General features: G+C 38.0%; 1 protein-coding gene across 6 annotated transcripts in view; it reads left to right on the top strand.

Moving 5' to 3' along the window:
- ERBIN (erbb2 interacting protein) overlaps nucleotides 1–22,623 on the top strand; it is a 106,641-nt gene that overhangs the window by 29,639 nt on the left and 54,379 nt on the right. For all 6 annotated transcript variants that reach the window (XM_031611595.2, XM_090131182.1, XM_031611597.2 and 3 more), the window contains exon 3: nucleotides 14,291–14,347. The gene's annotated coding sequence lies outside the window, so the exon portion shown is untranslated. The remainder of the gene's footprint in view (nucleotides 1–14,290; nucleotides 14,348–22,623) is intronic.

Here is a 22,623-nt window from a genome sequence, read left to right as displayed (position 1 = left end):
AGTGTGGGTGGACGTCAGTATCTCCCCATGATCTATGGCAAATGATTGCATGGGCCACCAGGAAGGATCCCTCCGGACAGTTTATGACCCAAAGCCTTGGGAAGGGATTGGGTGAAACTGTGGGATGCATCCACTAAAGGTGATAAAGTGGTGTCCAGGTTGCATGAAACTTGGAGAAAATTTTCTGAAGCTTAAAAAAGTCATGTGGGCTCATCATTGGTCACCCTGGGTCCATCTGAGGGTGAAGGAGCTGCAGGCTTCTCCTCAGACTCGTCTGCTGTGCCAGCAATCGCCTTGTTAGCATTGTTGCAGGTGGGGGGCTCACTGCCTCCCTTCCTGAGGGCCCCAATGATCCCTTTGATCCTGACCTGAAAGACTGATGAAGAGCTGAATCTGTCTCCCCCGATCCACATGATGCATGGGTGCTTGTTCAGAGGGAGGCTAGGAAAGCTGGAGATGGAGGTATTGTTAAGAGCATTCCCTGTAATGGTAGCCCCAGATCAAGAACCACAGTGGGAGGCTATACCGTGTAGCATCCTGCAAGATTTACGGTGTACGGTAATAGACCATGGCATCAGCGCCCCGTATACTGTCAATTTGATTCAATCCATATGTGATAGCTCCGTTTTTACACCACATAATTTTAAAATGTGTTGTCTTATCATGACCAATATGCAGTATACTATGTGGGAATCAAAATTGAGAGGATTGACACAGGCACAGGAGATTGAAAATCAAGTGCTGCCGCAAAAAAGTCCGCTCGAGGCTGTAGATGTGAATGCTTTGATGGGGGAGGGGGATTTCTTCACCCCAGCTCAGCAGGTGCGAATCCCTGCAGAAGGGTTAGAGTAAGTTAAGCATCTGGCAATGCATGCCTTCCGGTCTGTGCCAGAGGCTGTGAGCAAAGACAGCCTTTTGTGAGCATTCATCAGCAGCCCCAAGAACCATATTATGACGTTTCTGCATAGGCTTAAAAATTTGCTGGAAAAGCAGGTCGATAACACACAGGCAACAGCTCTCATATTACAACAGCTAGCAATTGAAAATGCAAACACTGATTGCCAGAAGGTGTTACGTGCTCTAAAAAATCCCACTACTGAGGACATGATTAATGCATTGGTGGATGTTGGCACATATCAACACCAGGTTATGCTAGCAGCCCAGGCGTATTTGCTGCTGTATCCCTTAACCAGCAGCACAGATGTTTTGGCTGTAACCAATTTGGACACCTTTGCGCAAAGCATCCATGGAACGGCAGTAAATCACAACAATTATGCCTGAGATGCAAAAAAAGCAACCACAGAGCACAGGATTGGTGGTTGAAATATGATATCAATGACCAGCTGCTCCCTCCAGTGGGAAACTACTGGAGGAACATGAAAAGGGGGTCGCACGATGACAGCAAATTCCCCTCAGGCGGCTGCTCCAGAACCCATAGCAGCATCGGAGTGGACTCGGCCACCTCCTCAGACACAATCTTAAATGATACTGCTGTCACCTTAGCTCCCACAGGTGTTTACGGACCTCGGGGAATGGCATGGCAGCACTCTTAATTGGACAGTCTTCTGCTACTAGATAAAGACTCAGTATGACATACTACACTACAGAAATGTTCTACTATAGACTTCTTGCTGTTAGTTCAAGGTCACAGGTGTCAGGAATTTGATGGCACGTGTTGTATGAACTTGTCAGATCATTCAAAAATCAATACATAAAAGCATTCAAGATTTGCAGAACAGAGTTAAAAAATTACAGGTTGATGATGGGTTGGATATATTTGGAGGCCTCTTTGGAAGGCTGGTAGTGTGGATACAGAATATGTTAAAAAATGGGGTTGGTTTGTCTCATCATTTTTATCTGTGTTTTAATTTGCATTCCTTGCTTATTGCAGTGTGTTCAGGAAATAGTACAAGATGCTTTAAATCACGTTTTTTTCATTAGTAAAGAAGAGGGAGTTCTGGAAGATGGAGAGGTCAACTTGACCTCGTTGAATGTCAACTTGCTGATAACACAGAAAGGCAGATGAACAGAATAAACAGGGATATTTTGTACTAGACGTAAGCTAAGCTCTCTGCTGTTCATGAAGACTTGTTATGGAACTTGCTTGCGTTCTAGCCAGTGGATTGTTAGTGGAAATGTACTGAATGTGCATGTTAGAATATAAAAGGCTTGTTTAGAAGAAGACAGAGATACACAGCAATGAAGAAATCTTCCCTGCATGAGAACCCTGTGTCATGTTGCTCATTTGCGACTGGCACAATCCCAGGTGTTTATACAGACTGGGCTAAGAACCCCTTGAGAGCAGCCCTGCAAAGAAGGACTTGGGGGTCCTGGTGGACGAGAAGCTGGACATGAGCCAGCAGTGTGTGTTTGCAGACCAGAAGGCCAACTGTGTTCTGGGCTGCATTAAAAAAGGGGTGGCCAGCAGGGAGAGGGAGGTGATTGTCCCCCTCTACTCGGCTCTTGTGAGGCCCCATCTGGAGTACTGCATCCAGGCCTGGGGCCCTTAGCATAAGAAACACATGAACTCTTGGAATGGGTCCAGAGGAGGGCCACTAAGATGATCAGAGGACTGGAGCACCTCTCCTATGAAGAAACGTTTCATCTCTGGAATCTCATGGTCTTATCAAACTCTTAAACGTTTTTTGTCTGTTTTTGTTTGTTTGCTATTATTTCAGGTCATAGAGAAACAAACCATGTAAATGCCTCTGCATTAAATTTTCAAGTTAGCCTAAATAATGGTACCAGTCTAGCTTTAATCATTTTATTATGAATGTTTGTACAAATGTAATGCGTGTAACGTTTCACTGCAAGATAGTTAAAAATTATTTTCAAAACAGTATAATTGTCCTTTATAATGATATAACCCAAAGGAATTTCAGTAAACAAACTGAAATCACCTATCATGATTCAACATGAGTTTTGGGTGGAATACATCCTCCACCTTAAGGTGACTTAGACGGTTAGAAGTGATGCGATAAAGTGGAGGGAAAATATTGGTTAGTATGATGAGCAGTGTTGCTCATCAGTAGCCTGAAAATTGTCAGAACTTTATTTTTAAGCATGGTGGTAAATGTAAGAGACAAGAAAATGAAGGAATTAATTGTATTGTAATTTGTGTGAATGAATTGTATAGATGTTTTTAAAAAAGATGATGAGAGAAGTCAGGTCTACTGACAAGTTAAGTTTTGCTCTGAACTGTGAATGAAATAATAGTTTGGGGAGGGAATGTGAAAATAAACTGTTTCTCTCTCTAATAGAAAGGGAGAAAAAGGGAAGAGGGAAACTCAGAACATAGTCAAGGCAAGTCCTAGAGCTACTTTTTGTAGTAAATGGAACAAGTTCATTAGGAAGGGTTATGCTTTGTATGTGTGGGGCATGGAGTAACTGCAACTACCAGAATTCAAGAAGCAGCGGGCAGAATAGTGCTGATTTTTTCCAGAATCAGTTGAAGGATGTGGTAAGAGCAGATGTTGGTGTTGGTGATTGAGATCAAGTCCTGGTTGCATACACAGTGAATTTAAGTAAGCAGTCCCCAGAGGTTCTCATCATCTGGAGCGTTGCTGTGAATTGGGAATGAGATAGAAACTTGGGATGGGAAAAAACATACCGGAAAAAAAAGAACAGAAAAGTGAGGAGGAATGGATAAACAAATTGCATAAAATAGCAGTGGGATGGATGAGAAAGCAAAAGAGGTGATGCTTTTGTGGTTCTCACCTTTATTAAGGATTTTATCACTGATTAGGGGGATCACCTGTACAGCACTATAAGGTCACTGGGAAACACTGGACTGCTGATAGAAGTCATATTAGCAAGCCAACCACTTTTTCCTCATTTTTTAACACATTTTCCTTCTTATTCCAATACCTCTCAAACAGGATCTATTCTGTACTAGCTTTATGTACTTGACGATGAATGTGTCGAATTATTTATCTGTGATACTATCAGTCTGTCTCCGTCCTGATCCCTTAATGGTATTAAAACAAAAGCTAGTATCTAGAATGGAATTAGTCCATTAATCTCACTACTGAGCTTTAATACTGAGATTTTTTTCCCTACTAAAAAGGAATGTTTTGCTTTTTCAGGTGCTGATGTAAATGATTGATATATTAAAATGAACCTTTTTGAGCAGTTAAGTTGCAGTGTCTTACTGCTGGACAGAATTTTGCCTAAGAATGTCATCTAATGCAGTTCAGTAAATGCCTATTTTTCTGTTAAAACAAACAAACAAACAAAAAAAAACAACAAAAAAACCAATACAATAATATGCAGGTAATCAGGTGATTTATTTTGTTTATATGAAGTCTTGAGGTACAGACTTTATTTCTTTTAGCCAGATGTTATATTGACTTGTTGGAGAAAATCCCAAAGAAATGCTGTGGAATTTAAGGAGAGGAAGAGGAAAAAATGTTTAACTGTCAGATCTAATGATGCATTTCCTATATTGCTGGAATATACTGCAGAGTGGGACCATGTTTGAGAGGGACTGGGAAGATGTATGAGTATCGTCTTCAAAATGCATTTCAGGATTTGCAGTTTGGTAGGACTTCTGACAAGCGAAGGTCACATTCCTCCAAGAATGGTAAGAGACTAGGATTGAGGAGAAACCTAGTGGTGATTTGCAGCCTAAGCAGGCATAGCAATTTCTGTGCGCTAGCCCTACAACCTAACTCTGTGTTGGTCTAGATCAAATTTAGTAAGAAGCCACTAGGAACTGGAGAAAAAACTCTCATTGTAACCTCGTTTTTAGAAGGGGACAAGCAAGCTTGCATTCTGTTCTTATTCAGAAAATGTCGTCTTCTACCTATGGTTATAAGTAACAATTGTTCTTGCTTTGTCAGGTTCAGAAGCTCTCTATTGGTTATTTCAGTTTCAATTTTAATAGTATTTGAACAGAAAAAGTTGGAGTATTCTGCACTCACTTTAATTTAGCATATTATTTTCCCTGTCTGTCTGAAGAGCCGAGAATGAGTTACACTGCAGTTGCGCCAGTTAAAATGATAGAAATTTTTCGTATCTTTTATTAACTGTTTAGCTTTTAGTTCAGGTGACTTGTGGCCCTAGGTTTTAATCATATAGAAAAAGTACAAGGGGGATTGTATAGCTCCATGGAATAAAATAATAATATTAACTCCATAAAATAAATCACTTACTCTGCGACAGTTTTTGCCTGAATGCAAACTGTCTTTGAAGGTGCCCAAATCCCCATTACAAAATTATATGGCAACAAGTGATGGTCTGCACTATTCATCTTTGACTCTCAGGCAGGTAGTGGGGAGATCTGACAACAAGCCAAGGCTTAGTGTCCATAAATTGGTTCAAACCATGAGATTAAGCAGCAGCATTAAGCTTTTCAAGAGTAATGTGATAATGTCACAGAAAAAACAGATTATAACTGAGTGGCAGATGGCACATGCCTCAGTGAAGTGTAATAAACTAAAAATATATTTTGATATGATGTTGTATATGGTTAGTCATGAGCAATAGCTGTTAAGGTTAGTTATGAACTTAGTATAACATCAAACAGGAAACTTCAGGTTCCAGGAAGATACCTCTTCAATTGTTCAGAACTTACAAAGAAGTTTAAATACATACTTAAATAATTTTTTTTTTTTAATTCATCTGTGATTCCTCTTTGCTCCTGCTTTATCACCTGCGTTCAGTTTTGAATATAGAAGTGTATTGTTCTGATTTCTCTCTCTGAGAACACTGACATTCAGGAATTGATTTTCACAATGTGCACATGAGATGAGTTAACAATATAGTGCTATGACATTGAATTGATGTGCCCAGTAGTTGACAGTTGAAGCCTTAAAAAGTATCTGACAGTTCCTTTTTCTTTACATCTACACAAACAAAGAAAAACACCCTAGCTTTTTTTGTATAATTTTCTATGTTGAGGTGCAGTGAGATTAATGCCACTTCTAGTATGAATGTTCAGCTGTTTTGCAAGCATGTTCTCAGATGCTAATTTTATCAAACTGGTCAATGATGTCTTGTAAATGAGTTTAGTAAAGTAGTGAAGAACAGGCAAAGTGCAGGAAGAAGTAAAAGACTTGTAAAAACAATTGTTAGTTGGAAAGTTATGCTTTTACATGCGTGTTGGGGGAAGTGACATCTGAAAATAGATTTCAGTGTTGCTCAAATAGCACCCCTCACCTCTGCCCTGGAAAGAAACAGAACTCAGGAATACCTAACAATGACTTGGCTGGTGGAGTGAGAGCTATTATTAAGTGTACAGTTATAGCAACTGCTTGCTGATACTTTCTATTATTTAAACAATTTTAAAATCTGTGTTACCCAACTGTGTTTCTTAAGTATGAGAAATGCCACATATGGGAGTAAACAGTTCATCAGATTACTAACATGTATTAGCTAATCTATTTTCAGAAAATTTCTAGATGATTTTGATTCCAACAAAATCATTAGTCCAGTGCATTTTCTGCACAATTAGATAAATGTAAATACAAAGTGTTAGTGTTCAGGTAGTACTAGCTCAACCTGATTTAAACATGAAGTCTCAGAGTGTTCAGTTAACAGCAGCTGTAATATCCTGGCTAGCAATGAAAGGCTGCAGGCACAAGACAAATTCATGCATTCAATGTGCTACTGGCATTACTGGTGACTGTAAATGTGCAGTCTGAATTTTTTGTGTAAGTTTTTGCTACTGTATCTCTCCCCAGTCTTCTGTATTTTACTAAGCTGAAACCTACTTGGATCCAATTATTTTCTGTGTAAGTGGTGGTATAAAATGGCAAGGTGTATGCCTGATTTATGAAGTATGTTCAGAGTGCATCTGCTGTAGCAGATTTAAAATCGAGGACTTTATGGTTGTAATGGGGTATAAGTAATAAGTTATTAATCTGAATTGCTGGAAACTTACACTTAAATGGTGTCCAAGAGGACCCAAGCCTCCAGTGATCTACATTTTAGAACAGTAGTGTTCGCTCTGTGGCAGTCTTTTGGTCATCTGGGAGGACTTGTTCTAGAACTTGTTTCATTTTTTCTTCTTTCTAGTCATCTTCACCGTATTGTCTAGATTACTTCTGTCTTCCTCACTTGAAGTAGTTAATAGGTTATCTACATTAGTGAGTCAGCATTTGCTTGATGCAATATCCAGCCAATTGCTTCTTGCTCACAGAGGGGTGGGTGTTGGGTGCCGCTAGCATTTCACACACACCCATGTTCCCTATAAGATATTGCCATATTTAAGTACTGTGCAAATAAACTTAGATTTGTCCCTCCCAAAAGTATGTATTAGAAGTTATAAACAATATGTGGGTGTGATGTAGTAGTAGGGAAAAGGGTTTGTGTGAAAAAGGGCAGTAGGGAAAAAGCACTGAGGGTCACGTTCATAGCATCGTATGAGTCAATCACCTATTTATTTTAGATGGTTTAGATAGTGCTAATGCATTCTGGTGTAGTTTACTGTGGGTGATGACTGATTCACATTTTCAGTTATAAATCTTACTTCTGGTTAAATAATTATATTCAATCTCTTTGAGTATTCCTATTCTTTTAGTCATTTATTTACCAAATATTTTGCTTTCCCCTTCTTTCCCATCATCAGTCTCTCTTGGGCTGCTGTGAAAGGAGACAAAGGTATGAAAATGTTTGCTGTGGCTAGCAAGTAGGCCTCAAAAACCCTGACCATCTGTAGCTGTCACTGTCTGTCTAGGATACATGTGCTGATGGAGAAAATTTTAAAAATGGAAGGAGGGGAGGAGAAAGTGAAAAGGAGGGAGCTCATAGACATGAAGGGTGAGGGCATCAGATCTTTTTTTTTTTTAGTTTTATTCTGCCTTTTAATTCCTGTGTTGAGTCAAGCTGGATGATTTGTATTACCACTAGTAGTAAAGCTGTCTCAGGTTTAACAAGACCATGATGTAGCATGCAGAGTTACTCATTTGATGCCAGTGATCTAGCATAAATGTCACCTCAGAACCATGGCTTTGTTGAGAGTTCTGATGGTTGAAGGAGATCAGCTGTAGCTGTTGAGAAACCTGCTAGTTTGTAATCGTGATCTGTGAGGACAAGGTAATTGGTCTTTTGGTCAACCTGATTGATGGCCGTAGCTGGCTTTCTTTCTGTTATGCCTGATGTGTTTCTTGGTGCTTTTTGGTGTTTTTATGGTCAGATACTACTGTATTGTATACTGCAGAGACAGGAAACAAATGGATATAAAAATTGATCAGTAAACATGCCAGTTTTGTGTTCAGATGCTTTGGTTTAAAGCCTTGCCAGAAATCCTAACAATTAAGTTTTGAATCTAAAACTCACAGCATAAATGTCTTTACTTTCTACTTTTTCTGTCATTGACTCTTGCTGTTTGAGCTAATGCAACAGCACTGCATTAAATAAATCAGTAAACATTAGTAAAGCATTATATTAAGAGAACAATCCTCCTCAGATTTGCTGCAAAGAAATTTTGACTAACAAAGTAATAATTCACAGGTCTGTGAACGTTGGCTCTTCTTTAGTGAATTTATCGATCATTTACTGTAAACTAGTAACCTTCTCCAATTAAACAGTGATTTGTCTAATTTCATTTATGTCCATTGATAGAGCGTGATTCTATTAAAAAAAATATTCCTTTTATTTTTATTTATTTGAAAGAAAGAATGCTGGAATTGCTGAGAGATGTTGTCTATTGTGAATTCAGGAAGGATTGAATCCATGATTATTTACCTGCTTTAGTAAGAATTGGGAAAGATATCTTGCATAGGAATTATGTCAACTAAATAATTTTGCTATATTTGTGAAAACAAAAAACAAACAAACAAAAACCCACCAGGTCTTATTTTTTTCTACTGGGAATGTTTCCAGGTAAGCCAGGTAACCTTCCTACTGTACACATTAACATGGGCCTTAGCTCAGGAGTGACTTTTGACTTTGACACTATGTCTAATGTTGAAATTGGGCCTGATGTGTTTAGTGGGCTGAACTGCATGACCTGGAGAGGGCTCTTCCAGCTTCCATTATTTGTCAGTTTAAACTACTTGGGAGAGTATAGAATACCTGTTTGCAACAGCTTGGCCTTCTGTTGGTGTTATATATACAATTATTTATGCCTAATGAAAATATTGCGGTTTTTTTCTTCAGGAACTTTTCAGGTCATGTTTGTGAGACTTAAGCTTTGAGAAACAGGCATCTAGATGCATGAAGGTTCCTTGCAGTTCTAATAGTTGACAGCCTCTTCATATCTGGTGCATATGCATTAGAGCAGTTTCTCATGGCTGAGATTAAACTCTACTATACTGGTTATTTTGGCACTAATTGCATTATAAAAGGGTGATTTTGAACCCTTGGCAAGTCCTAGGTATCTTTATTTTGCTGCAAAATCCACATACCAACAGATAGCTTGCACAATGAGGGTTTTTGCATCTGTGTCCACAGATGTAAGATGAATAGTATGAAAATAATGAAGTTTTTTGATTGTTTCTTTTAAGCTGAGGTCAAATTTCTAATTTTCTTTTATGTCTTGGATCAGTTTGTGGAGCTCATATTTGTTGATGAGATTCCTAAAGGAAAACAATGAACAAGAAGACAGATCAGTTAATTTGTTTGCATACTTGCAGGTATGAGTGTTTTCCACAGCTGTGTTTTCCAAAGTGCTGTTTTGTTATTTTAGGTAATAAAGAACATTTCATGATGCTGAGTGTTAGGCATTTCATTCAGTTTTAAGATAGTTAAAAATATGCCGTATAAAACTGTAGATGTAAAACTGGCAAAACAAACTCTAGTATTAAAATGCAGCTCATACAGCGATTTGGACCTACAACAGTTCCTTCCCATTGCTGTTGATAAACATACCCATACCCCTTGGCAGCATACTTCCAGAGGTATGTCCCCTGCAGAACACCAATGGTATTGCCAAATAAAGGTTATTTTGGGGCAGTTAGGAGGCAAATGTGAGTCTTTGTGTACTTGCTGAGAATGTACCATGAACTATCGCTTCCCTGTGTTGAAGGATTCTGGTTGTCAGTAGCTGTCATGCTGTTAGTACTAGGAGGTTACAAGTCTGCAAATAGGCCAGTCTCTTGCCTCTTAAGACAGTGTATCATAGAATCCTCAACCCAAGAAAAGTAGAAAGACAGAACAGCTTTTGGGGTTGGTCAGGTTTTTGTCAATCAGACAACCCACAGAGCAAGGTAGTTTCTTTGCTTTGCTATAAATTCGTAGCTTTGGTTCAAACACTGAAGTAATGAGAAGCAGTGAGGAAACTGACAACAGCAATGCTTGCTTTCAGGAAAAACAAGTCAGGCTTTTTTTGAGAATGGTCTCTGAACACTTTGTGTCTCCCTGGTCTGCCTTTCTCTGTTCCTTAAGTATAGATATCTGAAATTATCAAACAACTATCTACTCTTAAGTGTGAAATATCTGTTCAATTTCAAAGGGTACACTTTGTAGACATAAATATTTTTCTAGCTACATCTATCTTATCTAACCGAGCTAGATTTGACCATTGTTTTGTCAAATCTAGCTCGCTATTAAGCTAAATTTTCAACCAATCTAGAAGGCTTTGATTGAGTTAGAATCTTGCCATTAACCACTGACAGTACAATCCCTTTATTACTGTCGTATGTGAAAAATTGTCTGTGTTCCATATATACTCTCCCAGTACTTGCTGAAAATTATTTTCTGGTTTAAAACTTATCAAGCACAGTTTGTAAATCCTCAGAATTTACCTTTCTGTGGTACTTCTAATCATAATACAGTCAAGTCTTACAAATGATCTACAAATGTTTTGTTTTGTTTTTCTCTGAGCTTATTGTGATGGGTGTATGGAAGCTTAGCATGGAAATTATGAAGAATTTATGCATGGAATTTGAGGCTTCCCACTCCCCCCTCCCAATTACATGATAATTGATATCTTTGTGCAGGCAAAACCTACTTCACTGGGAACAGTGATATTAGCTGTGCGTGGAGTTGCACTTCTTTAGTCTCCTTTGGAATCTCTCATTTCCCTTGTTCAAAGGAAGACAGTATAACTAATCTCATTGCCCTAAAATTGTTCCTGTTTTACAAGGATTTTAGTGTTGCAGTTCATTTCTGCTCAGCTTGTCTGTGTGATGGATAATTTTGCTAAATCTAAAATCTTTTTAGCTGAACATACTGTCTTTGTCATTGAATGCGAATGGATGTTTAAAGGATGAGCACAGATAATCCTACCTCTGCAATGCTCTTCCTGGAATTACTGAAATAAATTCTGTTTTTACTGTTTTTATTGTTTTAAATGGAAGATGATTATTACCATAGGCTGAAGGCTGCCTGAAATGTCTCTGAAAAAAGCAGTTTTCAAAATATTCTTCTCAGCCCTACCTTAGATGAAGGGCATGAATGTTGTGGCTCCCTCTTCTCCCATTTCCTTTCCCCTCAACAAGCTAGTGAAAGAAAAAAAGCTTGGGAGTTATTTATTATCATTCAGCTAATTCTAAAGTATAACCCTATTTCCTCATCTTTTATATGCAAATTTGCCACTAGTGTTCTGGGTCCATCAATAACTTTTCAAAGTCTCCCCAAAAGCAATTCAGAGAATTTGAGGTGAAATGCATTTGTGTGTGAAAACTGCAGAAAGAAAGAAGTGTACTGAGACAACTGCAGACTTCACTGGTCTAAAACCAGTGACAAGCTGGAAGTGAGGTACGTATGTGAACAGGATGCAATGTGGTGATGAGAACCACTGCACTGCAAAACACCAGCAGTTGATCTAGCAAGAATCTTTGAACAGAGGCAGGGTGGTAGGGTTATACACAAGGAAGGGTAGAAAAACAGTGAGTACATAGCAGTTTGCCCAACTTCTCTCCTAGTGCACAGGGAAAATGGAGTGCTAGGACTCCTATGTAGCGCCTTTGTTGGTGGAGCCTGGCAGAATACAGAGGCACAATATGTTGTGGATAATACCATGTGCTCTAGGATGTTTAAATAAAACTTTCCTAGGTGTTTTTATTAGGTATTTTTATTTACCACTATACATCTAAAGCATCCTTTACTTCAGGTGTAGGAAAGTGACTTTCTAAGCTAGTTGAGATCATGGTCCATAATTACCCTGGGTTCATCAGAGTGCCTTGGCCTCTTTTCATTGGGAGTTTGTTGTGCTTTTCAGTGAACTGGACATATCATTGTGATTGCATGGAAGCCTAGAGTATTCCTACTTTTGACAATCACCAGCACTTAGAACTGTAGTCACTCTATGCTTTTGGCTAAGTAGTTAAAGTATTCTCTTCTGACTTAAATTTATCTGATTTAGTGTCAGTTTCAAGTGATATCAAAGTAATGTCAGTTGTGGTGGTCTCAGTGTTTCTTGTCTAAGTCTGTAACTGTTGTGTGTTGTTCTGTACATAGTTCCTTAATCTTTACGGCATGCACACGCATACCAATTCCTGTATTATCTTCTCTGGGGAATTGGAATTTGATCAGTTCTTTGTGTTTGGTTTTGAAGTCTGCAAGCATTTCAAGTTTTGCTAACGGTTCCCTACCACTGGAATTTATTCTCCTAGGCACTTTAACAGTGGCAACCTAACAGGTGTCAGGAAATGATGCAAGAGTAATCCCTTTTGTTTATTGTTTTTGTGATTATTATGGATCTAACTATTTTTCGGTTTTTCTAATTTGAATGCTCTGCCTGCCATGTCTTGACCTTCTGCCTTTTTGTTTTCAGCAGCATAGTCACCTGACAGTCTTACTGTCAGATCCAGCCTTGTGCTACAGTTTTCTTTGGATTAATTCTGTTTATCTTAGCAAAGCTATTGCAAACCAGCACTTCTACCACTTGGAAGGCTTGTGTACAGTGCCTCGAAATAAGTTTTATACAAATGAAACAGCTTTTCAGTAGGAGCATAGAGCCATGAGATGGGAGAGAATCACGCAGAAGTGGCAGTTCAACATAGACATCCCAGATTTCTGAATATGTTTTGATCCTTACTGTCTTTCTTCATCTTTTTAATTGTTTTGAATGCTACTGCTAAGTATTTCTGATGCTGGCTAAACTGATTTTTCTTTTTCATCAGGAAACTCAATTGAGGCTTTAATATTTTACCTCTGTTGCTTTTATCCCTTGTTTGCATATCCTTATTGTTGTTCTGCTGAGAATAAATGATTATATTTATGCATACAGTACGTTGGAATGTGTTTGGTATGAATGTACTAACTGGCACCAGTGACTGCTGAGGGAAGAGCAGGGCCAATAACATGCGAAAGTTGATCACACAGCACAATCCTGTAGTGTTGATCCTGGCTTCCTAACAAATTAATCATTCTGTAGTAGTGCTGCTGCTTACTTCTTACTCCAAACAAACCAGCTTTCATTTCTCCTGTAACAATTTGGATTTTAAATCCCTCTTCAGAATTTTTGTGGACACATTTGTGATACCTTTTTTGATAGGTGGATTCTGCTTTTTAATGGAATTAAATAAACTGCAATTACATTTATGGTAAATCCTTTGAATGAAAATATTACCTTTGCTCTACACTATTTTACTTTTTTCTAGGTACTGTGAGTTTGAGAGATTGTCTTCTACCATGACTCAGTTCCTTAGCTGCTCTACATGATTTTATATTCAGTTAGAATCTGTTCGTACGGATACTTAATCCCTGTAAAGATACATTCTGCTTCTATGCTTTTGTAGGCCAAGATTACAGTTTGCCTAGGTCCAGCCAACAATTTTCAATGTACTGAGTGTTTTTCTTTCTTTCCATTTGTTCTATATTGGTGAACGTAGTATTAGCTATCTGCTATGACTTAAATGGCGACTTTATTTAAAAATTAAAAAAAAAAAGGAAAAAAATCCATAAAATTAATATTATGGGAAAAGCGTGGATTTGTCATGTTCCATCGATTTCTGATGTGTTTTTTCTTAACTTTCTTGAGAAACATGTACAAGAAATGCCTAGGTAGGGACTTATTAAATACAGCAATTAAATGGGAAGTAGAAATGAAATAGCTTTGTAGACACAATTCTGTGAAGTCAGAATTGAAGTAGGAAGAAAGACAGTAATATTCTCTTAAAAAATAATAATAATTAAAAAAAATAGCATCCCCCTAAAAGTTTGTATATATTTTTACCATTTTTGGCGAATCTTTTGAAGACTAGTAATAGTACAGAAGATTCTGAACTACTACAGTAATGCTATCGTGGTCTCCAAATTAACATTCATACAGGTACTTTTTTTTTTTTTAAAGCAAACAATGCTGAAAGCAAAATAAACACCCAATGCAATGAGGTATCAGTTTGTTCTTATCTAGTATGAATAGGTGTGACTAAAATTTTCCTACCTTTGTTTTGAACAGAATGTTGGCTTTGAAAGCTCAGGGAAGAAGCAGCAGGGAGAAGGAAGTAACACAGTGGTAAGTACTGTATTTCTGTTTCCTTTGCATTATAGAATGTTTACACATTGATTCTTTTCTTTTTCATATGCCATCAATAATCATCTCCAAAGCACTCAAACTTTATTGCATGAATGCTCATGTTGTTCTGAAGCTTTTTTGTTGCAGCTATCAGTTGAACAGTGTATTTATATGCAGTTATGCATGAGTATAGAAGGGAAAACATGAAACTAAGTTGCAGGATGATAATTTTCTGTTTTGAAGACAAATATCCATTATTAAATATTTTCATTTGTGGAATTTTAGCATTTTATACTGCTTTTTAAAATAAAATTGTTTAGTTCTGAAGAAACCTGAGTGCGTTAAAAAAGAAAAGCAGTTAAAGATGCTTGAAAACATGTTTTGAATACTTGTTGGGCCTCTTAACATCCATTTTAATAGTTTGCACAGGAGAGCATTACGTCCTATAATTTCTCTCTTCTTGATATACTAATATTTTTAGCTAAAGATCATACTTCCGAGTATCAAAGTTAAGTTAGAGTTCATTTTTGTTTTCAAAGCTTGGAAGAGAAACACATATTTAGAATCAGCTTTTTTCTTTTTTAAATTATGCCAGTGTAGATGATACTAAGTTGATGGTTGTAAGGTAACAGTTTCTAGACAGAAATATTCCTCATGAATTGAAAAAAATATACAGGAGAATCATTCATCTCCAGAACTTCTGTTTGAATTTCTGAATAGTGCTTTCCCACCCACTCCAGCAAACCAAACTGACCAAACATCTCACCTTCCCCCTGCCTCTCCCTTTCTGCCCCCACACCACACACACAGCAGCAGTGTCCATCTGCTCTGATTTTGTTAATAGTGCTGTTAATATTGCGAGCATGCTAATAAATTGACTGTAATTATGAGACTTATCATAAAATATCTGTTTTAAAACATACAGAATCTTCTGAGCATTCTATCTCAGCTTAAGGAGATAGAAGCATATGTACAAGCTCGTTTTTTTTCCTGTTTTCTGTGTTGTTTACAATGCAGTGGGCCTTGTGTACATTAGCATTTTCTACTGAGCTAAGAAACTGCTGTTGTTGTGCTTCCTCAGCTGTGCTTACCACTCTGTAAGGACTTTTGCTTTCTATAGGCAAATGACTTGATGTGCCTTTTCTCTTTCTTCTCATATGCTGGTTCATCTCTTTTGATTGTTACAACTGGAGGATTTAAGACAGCATCTCTTCCTCTCTGCTTGAATAGTTGTTGACAGTATGTGATACACAGCATTTACTTGTACTGTAGCTCCAGACATAATCCCTCAAAGGACTAAACCAGAAGCATAAGCGGTTTAATAAGGTTTTATACCTCTTCCAGCAGGCTTACCATGTCTTAGTCTAGCTGCACTGTGTATTTAATTTTCATTGTTTTCTTTATATAGAAAGTTAGGAACTTGTCCTGTTTGTTTTTGTGGGCCTTTTCCACATTGACAATGGAAGAAAATTGAGTTATTTAATGTAGTACTTAATAATGGAGTAATTTATTCCTCCTAATGTTCTCTTAATAAAACTACAAATTGTTACCCAAAGAATATACACTGTAGTCAAATGTCAGCATTGAAGCTTAGATCTATTGCTAATCTCAGCAATATTGTTAGTGATATACGATTAGAGACCATTCTTCAGATGAATTTACTTGGATAGTTTGGCAGGTAAAATGGAAATCAGTTTCTAGGACTGGCTTAGGAAAAAAGCAAAACAAAAGAAGTGAGAAGTTACTACTACATGGAATGCAGTTGTATAGTGACAACAAGAGGGACTCAGGATCAGATGGATCTTTCAAAAATGAACAATCTGACAGTACAAATGCAGAATGCATTCAATTTACTTCCTTAATCTGTAGCATTAATATAGTGTCAAACTTATAATTGTTAGGATATCTAACTGCATTTTATTCTTTTACTGTAAACTTACCTTATTTTACTTTTTTAAGTAGGGCATATTTGTGATGCATCTTGCCTTAAATTACATGTCTGTACTCTTGTGTACCTGTGCTTTACTGATGCCACAGCCTAGGGATATAACATAATACTAAACATTACACAGTTAAGTCTGTGCTTAAATTAAAATCTTGTTATGCAAGTATTTGCCAAAAGTTTTTTTTTCTTAATGTATAACAATTTTGTTCTGTTTTTACAAAGTTGATCTGTTCTTGTCATTACTAAGCTTTTGGCATAAAAAGACCAAGTGTTGATTGCTTTGTTATATTACCGATTTCTTTTTTTTTATTAGCAGATAAATAAATTAACAGAAATAAATATTCCAAGCATTTCCTTTTATACGCTTTCATTGGTTTACTTGTCACAGTAATTCCTCAGGTTTGTTTTAGTATAGTCAGTAATCACAAAAATGGTTTTTGCCCCTTCTGCCCCCCAAGAAAAAAGTATCTTTCATATGTTTGCACTTAATGAATGATTGTTATTGTACTGCATTTACTAACATCTTCCTCCCTCCCTCTGTTGTTGCCATTCACCATTGTTGCTTCATGACTAATGCCTTTTATTTCATTTGCTATGAATGCTGTATGTGAGTAAGTACAGTGTGTTTTTTTTGTCTCCTGCCTTTGTGGGACATGCAGCCATGAATGCAGCTGAACATTGTTTGCATATCAGGAGCTTCACATTAAAATGGTGAAATGGTTCCAAAAAACCCTTTTTGTAAGTCTCTTATTTCCTATTGTTTGTTCTGACTGTACAGCTTCGGTTCCTTGGTTTGTATTGTTATAAGTGTTTACCAGTTTCATTTAATTAAATGTGTGACATAACCAATCTGTTTTGATTTTTTTTTCCTTTTTTTAGAAGTCAAAGAAATAGCTTAGATGGGAGGCAGGAGGAAATGAAAATACCTTAACTTGGCATTGTCACTGAACAAAGTTTTAAAATCACAGCCACAAAACGGCAGTGGCATTTAACTAAAGGCAGTCTCCTCACAGTATGCCCATCCTTCTGGTGTTTCAGTTTTTCTTCAGAGTCCATCAGGTCTGAGAGCCACATTTTCCTCTTATGAAGAGGAGGATTGCCATGCATCGGACATGCAGGTCAGGGTTTCCAGCGTGCCAGGTGCTATCAGTTGCTCTGTAACCTTGCTACTCCCTCCCAGGGGAAGGGGGAGGAGTTAGAGGAAGCGGGAGTGAAACCTCTGCCTCCCCTGCCCCAGCTGGGTTAATATGTTCTGATATTGAAGAAGAGATATCAAGTCATTTCTGAGCTTAAAGAATGAAGAATAGTTCTGCTCTTCCTTGTAAGAGCAGAGGACTTTCTGAGTTCAAGGCTCTAAGATGTGTACAGTATCTCCAAATTTTTGAGGACCAGAGCTGCCTTTCGGTGGAAGATTCATTTAAATTGTGCTAGGAATTGTCACAACGGTCTCTTCTACATCAAGCCAATCAGCCTACATCTGCGCATGTGTTGTTGAACATGTTGCTGCCTTAGGAAGAGAAAAGCCTGTCATATTCCTGAAGATAGACCACTGTGTGTTGCTGATACAGGAAGTCTCATTCTCAATAATTTATTAATGTAGGAAGGATAGTGCTTTTTGTTTGGTGGATTAAATGGGATTCTTGGGGGAAACAAAAAGCATGCACTTTTTTCATAATTGTGTTTCAGTATTAATTTGCTGGAACTTCTGTCCTTTGGCCATATAAAGTTTTCTGTATGTCAAGCTGCAGCGCATATTGCCCCTTCCTGTACTTACACATCCCCAGCTCCGTAATTCTGTGCTCATCTATAGGCACTGGACTGGACTAGTGGGATTCTGACAAGAAATTTTTCTGTGGAGCTGTACTTGCCTTTCTGTGTGAGCATCTGATAGCTGGTTTCATTTTCAGCTTTGCTGCTGATGTAACTGGTAAACATCCTTCTGAAACGCTTGGGGGAAAGGGGAGCGCTTTCACACGCAGTGCTTACAGCATGAGCATTCACATCCTGTTAACATCAGGCAGGAATCTAAACGACCCATAATACAGTGCTATTGCTTTTAAAACAAAGTAGCAGAGATGAGGAACAAAAGGACCATTGGCTTAGATTCTGCGGGTAATGACATGAGTTCAGAATTCTCAAAGCAGTGTGATACTTCTGTGTGTGGTGTTTTGTTTTTTAATGCTCATCAAATCACAGCGAGACATGTGGTTAAACAGAAATGTCCTGTGGGTCTCTGGCCTGGGTGCTGCTGGGCTGTGAATGCTCGGATGACGGCAGTGTGCAGGAATGAGTGATGTCTCTCTGGGTGGTGCGCACTCGTCTGAACTATCAGTCTGTAGTGCTGTCCAACTCTGCTGCTGGTCTTGCTTTCCTTTGCTGATAGTGGCCTTTCAAACTGATGCTTTACTTTTCTACTTTGAGTGATTTTATTCTGTTTAAGGATGTCTTAGGCTTAAAGATTCAGTTGCTGTTGTTACAGCAAATCTATGCTGTAACTATGGTGCTTACTTTTCCCTAGGTTCTCCAGTAACTTATCTGAATATCGTATTAATTATACTGTATCTCTGGTTGTTACTTCGCTGTATGTTATTAGCACTGAAATTCCATCTCTACTTAGCAAGATTAATGAGATTTTAAGAGTACTTCAAGCAGTCTTCGAAGCCTTCTGTGCATAGAAGTGGTAGAAGCTTTTCAGTGGTAGATGCTATTAAAATATGATGTTATTTATTTTGATTTCTTTAGTGTTTTGATCACAAATGTTATTATGATAGCACATATTTCCATTTTATTGATACAAATAAAATGGGAAGGCAAAATAAGGTAAATGATCTTTTTTTTTTTTGAAGCTGCAAACCAGCTGAAACTAGTTCCTGGTTTTGTTAGATTTTGTTGCTTTGATTCTGTTTCCTGTAATAGCATGCTTCGGGAGTAATGAGCTGACCTATCTTCTGGAAGTACACTACTATAGGGGAATTGCAGATTTCCCTTTGGAGCTGGAAACATTGATAAGCTTAGCACGGTATGGTAAACTTCAAGAAGAAGATAATCTATGAAGTCTTTTTGTCTTTTTCTTTAATGTGATGAGTACATGCAAAAGTAGCTATAACACAAATGACTAATATTCAATACTGATAGAAGATGAACAACAGTGACTTACAGATCTTTCTTTATTATTATTTATCTGATGAAACAAAAGTCCTCTGTATTCATTTTGAGTGTAGTTTAAAAACAGAAAGGGAAAATGTAATTCTGGCTTCCTTTTAATTTTCAAGCAAAATTTGTTCAAAGTTGATGGTAACAGTAAAATACTGTCAGTTTTCAGTTATATTAGTAACATCCTAGGAATACCTGTTTTGGAAACTGTAAGTTATGCTTGCAGAATTCATCATAAGTTGACAGTTCTGTGCCTTTGTGGTTAGCGTGCTGTTCTATTTAGTAAATCTTTGCTGAAGAAATCCTACACATCTTTTAAATTGCTGTTGTTATCAGTAACCTGTCTTAATGGTTTGTTCCAAATGTTGCTGAAGTGCTTTTAGTATAGCAAAATAAATGAAGAACTTGTATGGCAAAATATTTTTTGCCAATAAAATCAGGGGTGTAATGAGTTTACCAATTCAAGCATATTAAATGAAAGTATAGCTTATTGCTGCAACACAGGATGTAAATGCCTAGAAAAGTCTTATTTGCAGGGGTACTTAGCTGGCCAAGTCCTGCAAGTTAGAAGTGGAAAACAGTGAACAGGAAAAAGAAAGTAAGAGTTACAAATGAGTGAGACTCAGACCAACATGAGTTTTAACTTTATTCTTTTCTTTCCAAAGTGCTGGTTATCCTGCAAATTTATTTGTAGGATATTTGTTGCCTTTGTAATGGTGTAAGGATAATAATAAATAGAGCATGTATTATATTTTGAAAGGACGTCTATTTGAAAGATGTGTATCTGACTATACTGATACGGAAAATATGAAAGATATTATTTCCACTCTCATCCCAAGAAAAAAAAAGTAAAACTGAGCTGAAAAATTAAAAAAAAAAAAGTAAATCTTGTTTCTGTTTGTTGCATCAGAGGGTTGATAGCTGTAAATGAATTCAAGGCTGGCAGTGGGGCTGGTTCCTGTATTGTTTGAACAGTTGAGGTGAGTGGTGGGAAGAAGGTTTTGAAGGTTGAGTTTCAAAATTAGAGCTTTTTTTAAAAAATGTAATATTTTGCCCTTGTTGAATGAAGAGACATCCTTTGTTGAATTTGGCCTCATTTATTTGCAAATTTAAAGTAGTCCAAGTCATTCACACTCTCAAATTGTGTAGAGTATATGACATAATCTGATATCTATCTAGATACATAAAAATAAAGCAAGAAATATAAGGTGAAGCTTTGGCATAGATAATAATAAATAGATTGTTCTGATGAGACTGTACACATTGTGTTTTGTTATTTCCATCTGGTTTTGACCAAATTGGTTGCAAAAAAAAAAACCCAATACAGCAATAGTCTGCATAGTCATTGTACCATCAGGATATGATAGGTCTTGGCAAATGGGAGAGGTGCCTGAAGACTGGAGAATAGTCAGTGTCACTCTAGTCTTCAAAAAGGGCAAGAAGGAGGATCCGAGAAACTACAGGTCAGTCAGCTTCACCTCTGTTCCTAAAGGTGGTGGAAGTACTCATTCTGGATAGCTTCTCCAAGCAATTAGAAGAGAAGAAAGCTGTAAGGAGTAGTCAGCATAGATTCATCAAGGGGAAATCATGCTTGACCAACCTGGTAGCCTTCTTTGATGTCATCACTGGCTGGGTAGCTGTGGGGAGAGCAGTAGATATTATGTACTCTAACTTCAACAAGGCATTTGACACTGTGTCCCGCAATATCCTTGTTATTAAACTTAGAAAGTGTGGAATAGTTGAGTGGACACTGAGGTGGGGTGACTGGTGGAGCTCAGAGGGTTCTGATCAGTGGTGCAGAGTCTGAGTGGATGCCTGTAACTAGTGATGTTCCCCAGGGGTCAGTGCTGGATCCGATCTCATTCAACATCTTTGTCAGTGACCAGATGAAGGAACATAGTCCACCCTCAGCAAATTTGCTGTTGGTACAAAGCTGAGAAGGGTGGCTGATGCACCAGAAGGCTGTGCTGCCATTTTCAGAAAGGCCTTGACAGATGGAAACATTGGGAAGAAAGGGAAGAGAAGAAAGTGATGAAGTTGACGAGCAACTTTGTAGTCTTGCACCCGGGGACAAATAATCAAATATATCAGTATGAGTTAGGGGCTGACCTCTTGGAGAGGAGTTTTGTGGAGAAGGACCTGGGGGTCCTGGTGGACAACAGGTTGGCCATGAGCCAGCAGTGTGCCCTTGCGGCCAGGAAAGCCGGTAGTATTCTGGCTTGCATTAAAAAGTGTGTGGCCAGCAGATCAAGGGAGGTGATCTTTCCCCCCCTCTACTCTGCTCTGGTGAGTCCACGTTTAGAATACTGTGTCCAGTTCTGAGTTCCCCAGTTAAAAAACAAAGGGACCTCATAATGGGAGTCCAGTGGAGTGCCACAAAGATGATAAAGGACCTGGAGCATCTCCCGTATTAGGAAAGATTGAGTAAGCCTGAGGAAAAGAAGACAGAGAGGATATGATAGATGTTTACAAATATCTAAAGGGAGACGGAAGGCAAATGGATGAGGCCAGGCTCTTTTCAGTAATGCATGGTGATAGGACAAGGAGTGATGGCCTAAAACTTGTACTAACATGCAGAAGAACTTTATGGTAAGGGTGGCAGAGCACTGGAACAAGTTCCCCAGGGAGGTTGTGGATTCTCCTTTTATGAAGGTAAAGACTTACCTGGACACCTACCTTTGTGACTTACTGTAGGGATCCTGCTTTATTGGGGGTGTGGATTTGATGATTTCTTGAGGTCTGTTCCAATCCCTGTGTGATATACAGACATCTTTCTTTGTTCCACTTGTTGTATTTGTTGTGGAACTCGTTTCCTATCTGTTCTGCTTATGCAGTGTTTTTTTTTCCTCTTATTGCCTCATGAGGTAAAATTAACTGTACCAGTATCCTGATGTTTTTTCCTTTGTTGACTACTAGCTGAGGTAAACTTAGGTCAAGGCTTTAACTGTTTGGGGGACAAAGGCTTTTTGTTTGTGGGGTTTGTTCTTTCTTCCTTCTCTGAGTTCTGTAGTAGATTGAATTCTTACAGCTTTGAACTTGTATGGAGATGGATAAAAAGAAACTGATAATGTTGCAGATTTGTAGAGCTCTTTCAGTGTTTTATTTGGTGCTTTCAGATTGCTTCTTGATTTTGCAAAATAGTACAAGACCAAGATTTTTCTTCTTGCTAGACTTCAGT

The sequence above is a fragment of the Phasianus colchicus genome, chromosome Z (assembly GCF_987193195.1).
Source record: "Phasianus colchicus chromosome Z, bPhaCol1.hap1.1, whole genome shotgun sequence".
In the NCBI taxonomy this organism is placed as follows: Eukaryota; Metazoa; Chordata; class Aves; order Galliformes; family Phasianidae; genus Phasianus; species Phasianus colchicus.
This window is presented reverse-complemented; position numbering and strand designations above follow the sequence as displayed.